Raw genomic sequence first — 8,543 nt, forward strand, 5'->3', positions numbered from 1 at the left:
CAGAGAGCTGCTGCTAAATCTGAACTTCTAGCAAAAACAAAACGAGCAAAACTGGCAGAAGGATCTGAGGGGTGAAGCAGCAGCTGTACGAAAGGCTGGCAGTGTTGGTCCTGCGCTGCAGCCTGCCCGCTGGTCACAGGGGAGGGAGAGCAGAGGCAGAAACCCAGAATGGTCGGGGTTGGCAGGGCCCTCTGGGGGTCCCCCAGCCCAACCCCCTGCCCAAGCAGGGTCACCCAGAGCAGGCTGCACAGCACCGCGGCCAGGCAGGGCTGGAATATCTCCAGAGAAGGAGACTCCACAGCCTCCCTGGGCAGCCTGGGCCAGGGCTCCGGCACCCTCAGAGGGAAGAAGTTCTTCCTCGGGTTCAGCTGGAGCTTCCTCTGCTTCAGTTTGTGCCCATTGCCCCTTGTCCTGTCGCTGGGCACCCCTGGAAAGAGTCTGGCCCCATCCTCCTGACCCCCACCCTGCAGATATTTATGGGCATTTATAAGGTCCCCTCTCAGCCTTCTCTTCTCCAGGCTGAACAAGCCCAGCTCCCTCAGCCTCTCCTCATAGGAGAGATGCTCCCGTCCCCTCCTCATCCTCGCAGCCCTCCGCTGGACTCTCTCCAGCAGCTTGTCGCTCTGTGTCCTCCCTTCGAGGTGACTTTACAGCAGAAATATGCCCAAAATCTGGCCCCAGCTCCCCTAAGCACCGGTTCTGAGGACGGCTGCGTCCGTGCTTCATCGGTGGGTACAAAGCTGCTGGGTGAACCCTGAGCAGAGCGCTGTAAAGCTGAGTGTGGTTGCCCAGACCACGTCCGCGGATGCTGGTGACTGGAGCTTCTTGGCTGGGCAGTAGAGGATGTTCAGGAGGAAATTAAACTAAGCTGCTTACCCCTGCTGAGGGCAGAGCTACGGCCCAGCGGGGTCCTGACTTTACGTCGGGCGAGTCTCCACACAAGGCTGCGCTCAGCTGGTCCGTGCTGTGTCTGAGGGCCGTAGGTGTTGGGCTAACACTTGCTGTCTGCTGCTGAACCCTACCGGTTGTTTGTTGTTGCTGTCTGTATCCCTGAAGGGATGAAAGTCCCCCTTTTTCTTTTTTCTTGGCAGATAACTTTCTTGCAGTTTCTTAAAGTCACAGTGACAATTCCTGCAGAAATAATTTAGATAGTGGAGAAGATGTAAAGGTTAAACTGACAAGAACCTCCATAAATTGTTGAGCTTGTCCTTAGTGAGAATCTTCATGAATTAATTTTATTTTCTCTGTTCAGCAGATTGTGAATGTTTGGACTTCAGCCCTGGTCCCTTCAGAGCTTCCGAGCTCGTGGAGGGTCATTTGAAGAACGTACCTTGCATTTTGTGTATCAAAAGTCTCAGGCTTGTCATCCCGTCATCAGCAGCCTCAGTGCCAGACGGTGGAAGCTGCCTGGGAGATGTGTAGGTACACCCAGCGTAGGTACACCCAGCGTAGGTACAACCCCGTGGAATGCTCTCCTGTAATAACAGCTGGCCCTTTGTGGAGTGGGACCTTGGTTCTGTGGCAGAATAATCTCACCTGATTCGGTATTTGCCTTCCAGTGTTTTGCTACCTGCTATGACTGGTTTTATCGTTAACTTGTGATTTGTTTATATTCTGTATATTCTTCCTCGAAAGTGCGGGAGGCTGCCGGGTTCCTACCAAGGGCTTCATTCGGAGAAACGCTCGCTCTGTGGCCAGTCGCTGTGGGCAGCAGGGAGCAGGATCTGCGAGCAGCTGAAGTGCCCGGTGTCGGCAGAGCTCGTGCCCGGCAAACACTGACAGGGCTGGCAGAGGGCAAGGGCAGGAAGAGCCCATGGCTCCGAGCGGTCCCGGACAGCCCTCACAGCGGGTTTGTGCTTAGGTACAGATTTTAAAAAGAAAACAAATACGTAAATATTTATCGCTGTTTATTTTTAATTGCCTTGTCCCCAGAGTGCTGGTTGTTTTGGCCTCTAGTTTTGATCTCCTAAGACGTTGTAAGATCTGTTGCTCTTGAGCAAACAAACCTGGGTTCAGCCACTTTTGAGGGGCAGACACTTAAATTTTAGAGTTTTAGGATGTAAAAATTAATTTCAGCCTGGCCAAAGCACAATTAATACCAATGGGAAAATGCTGCAATTCCTGCTACCTCCCATCATGGTGGTTGATGAGGAATGTTTGCAGCCAGCCTTCACGTTTAGAATAATTGCAGGTCCCGGAGCAGCCCTCGAGCGGCAGCGTGTGGGCGGGCAGCCCCTGGAGGGGCTCCAGCCCTGGGGGGTCTCCAGCCCTGGGGGGGCTCCAGCCCCTGGAGGGGCTCCAGCCCTGGGGGTCTCCAGCCCTGGGGGGGCTCCAGCCCCGAGGGGCCATGCGGCCGCAGGACGCCCGTGTCGCCGGGCAGCAGCCGCCGCAGCCTCGCCGCGTCTCGGCTGGGTCTGCGGGTGCCCGGCGTGGGTGTGCTGGCCTCCAGAGTCCTGCGACAGCAGGGACGCGCCTGCCCGTGGGCTGTGTGACAGCGCGGGTGGGGAAAGCCAGGCTCCCCGAGAACCGGCTGGGCGGGTTGCCCGGAGCTGGCAAACAGTGCAGAGGCGTCCGGGGCCGGTACGGGAGAACGGCACGGTCGCTGTTGGGGACTGTGCGTGCCATGCAGGTCTGATAGATGTCGAAATCAGCCTGCGGTGAGTGCTGCTGATTTTTCACAGGCAGAAAAGTCTGTGTGAGCCAGAGCCCCGTGCTAAGCCCTGTCGGCAGCTCTTATTTTCCATCTCCCACTTTTTTTTTGGTTTATTTCCAGCAGAACAGCTATTTGTTCAGCTCGCAGAGAAAGGTTTCCTCCATGTCTCTGTGTATCGCAGCGTCACCCCCTGAGCGTATTTTTATTTTTCGGTTCCTCTTGGCAGGTTCACCTCTGCCTCTGTGCCCAGGCAGGGACTCGTGGTGCCAGCTCGCCGCGCTGCTGCCCTGCGGTTTGCTTCTCCCCAGCCTGTCACGGGCTGTGAACCGTTTTGCCTTGCAGAGTACCTGACAGCCGTGCGTTTGGCTCAGGCGCTTTGGCTCTGCCCCGGGAGTGGGGGAAATGCTCTTTCTTTGGGTAAGTGCAGAGCTCCCACCGCACTGCGTGGCCCTGCAGACGTGGCCTGGGGGTCCAGCTGCTGGGTGGGTGCCGCTGCGCGGGGACGCAGGAGGAAGGCTCGCTGTCAGAGCCCAGCCCGGGCCGACGGCGGGTCCCCGGGTCCAGACCCCGCCGCGGCAGGCTGTCGGCACCGAGCTTCCGAACCAGCCTCCCGGCCGTGGGCATCCCCGGCCCGGAGACGCTGTGGAGTGGAGGCTGCTGGGGTCTGCTCGCAGGAGAGGGGCTCCACGGCTTGCGAAGGCTGCCCTCTCCTGCGGCAGCAGCCTGGAGGCAGCACTTCAAAGCATGAAATTGGGCTCAAACCATCTCCTGATTATCGGCTCTCTCATTTCTCTCAGCTGCTTTTGGCTGATAATTGCTTTGTTTCATAATAGCTTCATTTTTTCTGCAGCAACATTGATCCAAGCTGGAAGCCACATGAAGAATCAGCATCCTGTTGGAGTTAAAGAACCAGGTACAGCTCATCTCTGATTTTCTTCCCTAGAGCCGTGAGGAAGAGAAAAGGAATCCTTCTCGCTCGGGTCCTCCAGGTGTAGATGTGGAGCACATCCTCCGTGAGACCCCTTCGCAAGCCCGCGCTGCTGGAGTGGGGCAGAGCCTCGGTTTATCTCCCCGAGGGTGAGCTGCCGCAGGTGAGTCCCTGCGGGGAGCAGAGCGAGCCGTGGTTTGTGGCACCTTAAACCCTCCCGAGCAGCCGCGTTACCCTTCTGTGCCTCGTCTGGAGGAGGAGGAGGAGGTCTCTGCTCAGTCCTGCAGTGCTGATGAGTAGCAACATCTCTGAAAGAATGTGTGACGGCACGGGCGAGATTCTGACACCTCTAACAGCAAAACCAATCCAGGCCTGGTTGTTTTCCATGACTTAAGCTTAAATCTCAGAGCCTGGAGTGGAATAACGTTCTCAGGTGCTCTAAACGCTGCCCTGAACATGTGGAAAGTGAAAAGCTCATGGAAAAGAGTAAGAAGGATGGGGAGGGACAAAGTTCTGTATCTATACAGATATATGGATTTTATACACATATATATATACACACACATGCATGTGTACATATGCAATATATATGTGTATATATAAAGAAAAGTTCAGTGTTTGATGTGGCTGCTTCCATCCAGATCTGCGAAGAGCCAGCTGCGGCTGTCCTGAGGGTCTGTAGGACGTGCAGGCACCCAAAGCTTAGCTTTCGTCCCAAACTGTCTCCCTATTTTCTCTGCAATCACTTTTTGACTGATATTTCTGATTGGTCTTTTGTCTGTAAATTGCTGAATATTGACATCCCTGTCATCTGAATATAAATTTATATATAAATAAGAGAAGTTTTGGGGAGATGGGCTGTGTCTGAAGGTTTACGCAGCTTTTAAAAGTTTATTGGAGGAGCGATGTTGATTGGGAGCTGAGCCTGCTTTTTTGAACTAGACTGAGTTGTTTTTAAAAACAAACACCTCTTAAATATACAGCCGACTTGTTTTGACACCTAATTAAGTTAATTTAGGTGGTTTAATATAGTTCAGCAGCAGCTCAAAATCATGATCTTCCATCTGACCCGATATATTGATTCTACGGGTGTTTGTCCATAAATCCTTTTCTGTTTCTGTGCAGCTGTAATTGCGTTTGAGAGAGGGAAGGTCGTGCTCAAGCCACCAGAGGTGCATGGTTACTCCACCGGGATTCCTCTACAGGTGGGCGCCAGCGGAGTGTCCTCTGCGGGACCGACCTTTCCCGGTGGTTTTCCTGACGGCTCCGGCCCGAGGCTGCGTGCGAGCAGCCTGCGGCGTGGCAGGAGCGGGGACAGAGCCGGCACGACGCCGGGTGATGCCAGCCCGGCTCCCACGCTGGCTCCTGCTGGTGGGGCACCTGTGTGCGAAGCCTCTCGAGCAGGGGTCGCCTTCTTGCGGGCTGGCGTGGGGTGGGACTTCAGCTGTGCGCCCGTCCCACTGCCGTACGGGGTCATCTCTTGGTCTTCAGCTGGACCTGCTGCAAAACCCCTTGGGAGCTTTTGTGCTGGAGATCAGCTGTGAGTCCACAGGGATGTTTTCTTCCCTGATTTCTCATTAGTCAAAACCCAAATTATCTGAGCTAAGTGGGGTTTTGGGGTCTTTTGGTTGCTTTTTATTGTTTCCCTTTGGGAGCAGTTCGAGTGTGTGTGCTTTGCTGGAGCAGTTGCCTGCTCTACATGTGTTCAATTCTTCAAAGGTGGGCTGGGTGCTCGGGATCTGCACGTTCGCAACCCCCTCTTTGGTTCCTGGTCGGCTCGGTTTGTGTCCTCAAGCAAAGTGTGTCCGTGGTGTGTGAAGATGTGGTTGCCTGGGGGGCTGAACAGTAAAATTCCAAAGCCCTGGTGCGTGGTTCTGCGTACGCCTGACTTGGGTTCGTTTATCGCCGGATGCATGCACCAAATCCAGCTGGTCCTTCACACGGCAACGAGGTGATTCTGCTGAGAATGGAGAAAGGGCAGCGTGCTGGCACTGGAGCGATATTCCTGTCTTGTAAATGCACATAATCTTCTGTAAAGACAAAGAAACTTGTTAAATATCTGCACTGACCCTTTCTGGTACTTTGCTTTGTCCCCCATCCTGGTTCTAGCCCAGCCTTAATGGGGAGACTGGGCAAGCCGAGGGTGTCGAGATCTTTCTGTATTCGGCGCACGTCAGAGGCGGAAAAACCCCAGCACTCAGGGTCCCAGGACTGCACATGGAGACGTCTGCTGACCCCTGCCCAGGTAACACCCTGCGGTACAGGGCGAGCCTCTGCTCCCCGTCCCCCCAGCCTCTCACCGTGCAGTGGCCTTGCTCAACACCTTGGTTTTCAAGACCTCACGTCCAGCAGAAGCTGCACAGAACCAAAGACCTCTGAGGAGGCAGCTCCTGTCCGTAAGCGGTGGCTGGCCCGTTACGCTCGCTGCCAGCAGGATTTATAACGGGCTGTCATTGTCCTCGGAAGCGTGTCCTGTGCTCTGCAGCCGGGACGTGCCTCAAAGGACGCCTGTCCCCGCTGTCATCTGTGCCTCTGCTTCGCCTGGGAACGCTACCGCTTGTGCAAGGACGGTGGTTTGAACAGAGCTGCCGTACTGGAAACAGGGTTCTGGCAATGCTGGTTTCTGCAGGGCGTTAAATCAGAGCCCGGGGAGCAGGAGCTGCTTTGTGCCTCCCGGCACGGCCGCGCGGGTCGGTCTGCAGAAGGCAGGGCCGGCTGGCCGCGTCCCCGGGCAGCCGCACGCCCGGGCTAGCGCAGGGCCAGCTGGACTCAGCCGGGTTTCCTTGCGTTTATGTGGGTCTTGAAAGCCTTCTTAAATTATATGAAGTTAATACAACGGAAAATGGATTTTTTCCTGCCCACCTAAGCAAGCCTGTAGTGATTAATGCTGTAAAGTAAAAACAACAGCAACAAATTCAGTTTTATAATGTGCTGTGGATTCCAGGTCTATGAAAAATGCATGCTTTGTGAAAGAAATTTTTCCTCCTTCCAGTACTCTTTCAAAAAATATCTTATCTCCGCAAAATCCCATTGTCTCCGCAGCTGCATTTTGATGCTAATGGGATTCATGGCTTCATAATTCTGCATCTCTCTCCTTGCATTGGCACAAGGCTAAACTCTATTGCAGAGCAGATAGGTTCTGCTGGAGGAAAACTTAGCAGAAGAGAGGATTCGCTCTTTGGCTGTGAATTTAGTTGAGCTTTTTTTCATCTGCTCTTCTCCTAGAGATGTATCGAGTGCCATCACTACCGCAAGAAAAAGGGGATCTTGAGGTACAGGATGAGTTGCTGGCTGTTGCGTGTTTGACGCTGAGCAATAAAGAGAATGACCATCATGAGCTGAAGATATTTTAATTCATGAATTCTTTATTCTAAAAGTTTAATTACTTTATTTTAAGGGGGGCGGGGAAATCCTGTGTCTGCTTTTGCATTAGAGCTAAGGCAGTAGAGGATCTAAACAAACAGTCTCCTTGTTAAGAACAGATTCTGCCAGAAGTGCCGCTTTCCAAGCCAGCGCGTGTCACGCTCGGTTGTGTGCTTCAAGGGAGAGTTGGGGACCTTGGTTATTGCTCCTGCTTTCTTTCGGTTGCTCTCCGTAAGTGGCTGCACTTTGCCAGCACTGCCTTTGGGGTCTTCTTCCCCGTAAGAGGAATTGGTTGTCCTCCGGGGAGGGGGGGAGCGAGCGGCTGCCCTTCGCCTGCAGCCCACAAGACACGGGGCGCAGAGAGGAGTGCGGGCGGTGGACGCGTGGTGGGGTGGCGGGAGGGTTTCCTCGCCGCCCTTCACGCAGCAGAGCTGCACAGGTGCCCCCGCGAGCCGGCTGCGTGCAGCCTTCCCTGGGCGTGAGATCCAGCCCAGCAAATGTGTGCCAAAGCACGGTGGCAGGCTGCTGGGACACAGGGGACAAATTTTCTGTAGGTGACACCCATCCTTGTCGAAGCCCGCGAGAGGCAGTCAGGCCGTTTGCCGTTTTCCCTGCGCAGCCCGAGCGAGGGTCTGAGCCTGGTGCGGGAGTGATGGGCGAGGGTGACTCTGTGCCTCGCTCAGGGGGCAGGCGAGACTCCTGCTCAGCCGGCCGGGTCCCTAACTGGGTCCCTGCCCCGCTCTCCTCCTGCTGGGTCCCTGCCCCGCTCAGCCAGGTGGGTCCCTGCCCCGCTCTCCTGCCAGGTCCCTGCCCTGCTCAGCCAGGTGGGTCCCTGCCCTGCTCTCCTCCTGCCGGGTCCCTGCCCCGCTCTCCTCCTGCTGGGTCCCTGCCCCGCTCTCCTGCCGGGTGCTGGTCCTCGCTGGCGCGCCTGGCCCAGCCTGGCGGGAGCTGATCCCTGCTCCGGCGGGCTGGGTGTGAAGCTGAGGGGTTTCTTTCAGCGCGAGGTCTCAGAGGCTCTGCTCCGAACTCCAGCGAAGCGCGCTGCTACTCGGGAATCAAGGCGCCGTGAGTCGGGGTGTCCTTCCAGAAACCGCGGGTACGCGCGGTATGGCTGGAGTGCTGCACTGTTTATGGGTGTGTTCCATCGCCTAAATCACGCTGGCAGTGTTTGAGCTTTGCCTGGATAATTGATTCAAATGTAAATTGAATGAATAAATCCTTTACAGCTAAAATATGCCCCCTTTTAATCATGATTCGTTTTCTTCTTGTTGTTGAATGGCACGGAAAATAGGTAGTTATAATCTCACAGAGAGATACGTGATGACTTTTGTAGGAGGGCAGGTGAAACGAGGTTTGTGCGGTCTGTTTTGAAACGCTTTACTGTTCTGTTTATTGAATTACGAACCTGTTTACAGCTTTGGTACTTCTGGTCAGTGATCTGCTTGTGGGAATGTTTGTGCCACTCCTCAATGGCAAGGCCGGGCGGTTACAGAATCACAGAATGGTCGGGGTTGGCAGGGCCCTCTGTGGGTCACCCACCCAACCCCCTGCCCAAGCAGGGTCACCCAGAGCAGGCTGCACAGCACCGCGTCCAGGCGG

General features: G+C 55.1%; 1 long non-coding RNA gene across 1 annotated transcript; it reads left to right on the top strand.

Annotated features, from left to right (window-relative positions):
- The first annotated feature begins 2,956 nt into the window (after positions 1–2,956).
- LOC142363512 (uncharacterized) lies at positions 2,957–6,899 on the top strand. Its single transcript, XR_012765776.1, has 3 exons — positions 2,957–3,070; positions 3,597–3,744; positions 4,707–6,899. It is a non-coding gene; the product is annotated as an uncharacterized LOC142363512 (long non-coding RNA).
- Positions 6,900–8,543: the final 1,644 nt, after the last annotated feature.

This window comes from Opisthocomus hoazin, chromosome 18, assembly GCF_030867145.1.
Source record: "Opisthocomus hoazin isolate bOpiHoa1 chromosome 18, bOpiHoa1.hap1, whole genome shotgun sequence".
NCBI classification, from domain to species: Eukaryota; Metazoa; Chordata; class Aves; order Opisthocomiformes; family Opisthocomidae; genus Opisthocomus; species Opisthocomus hoazin.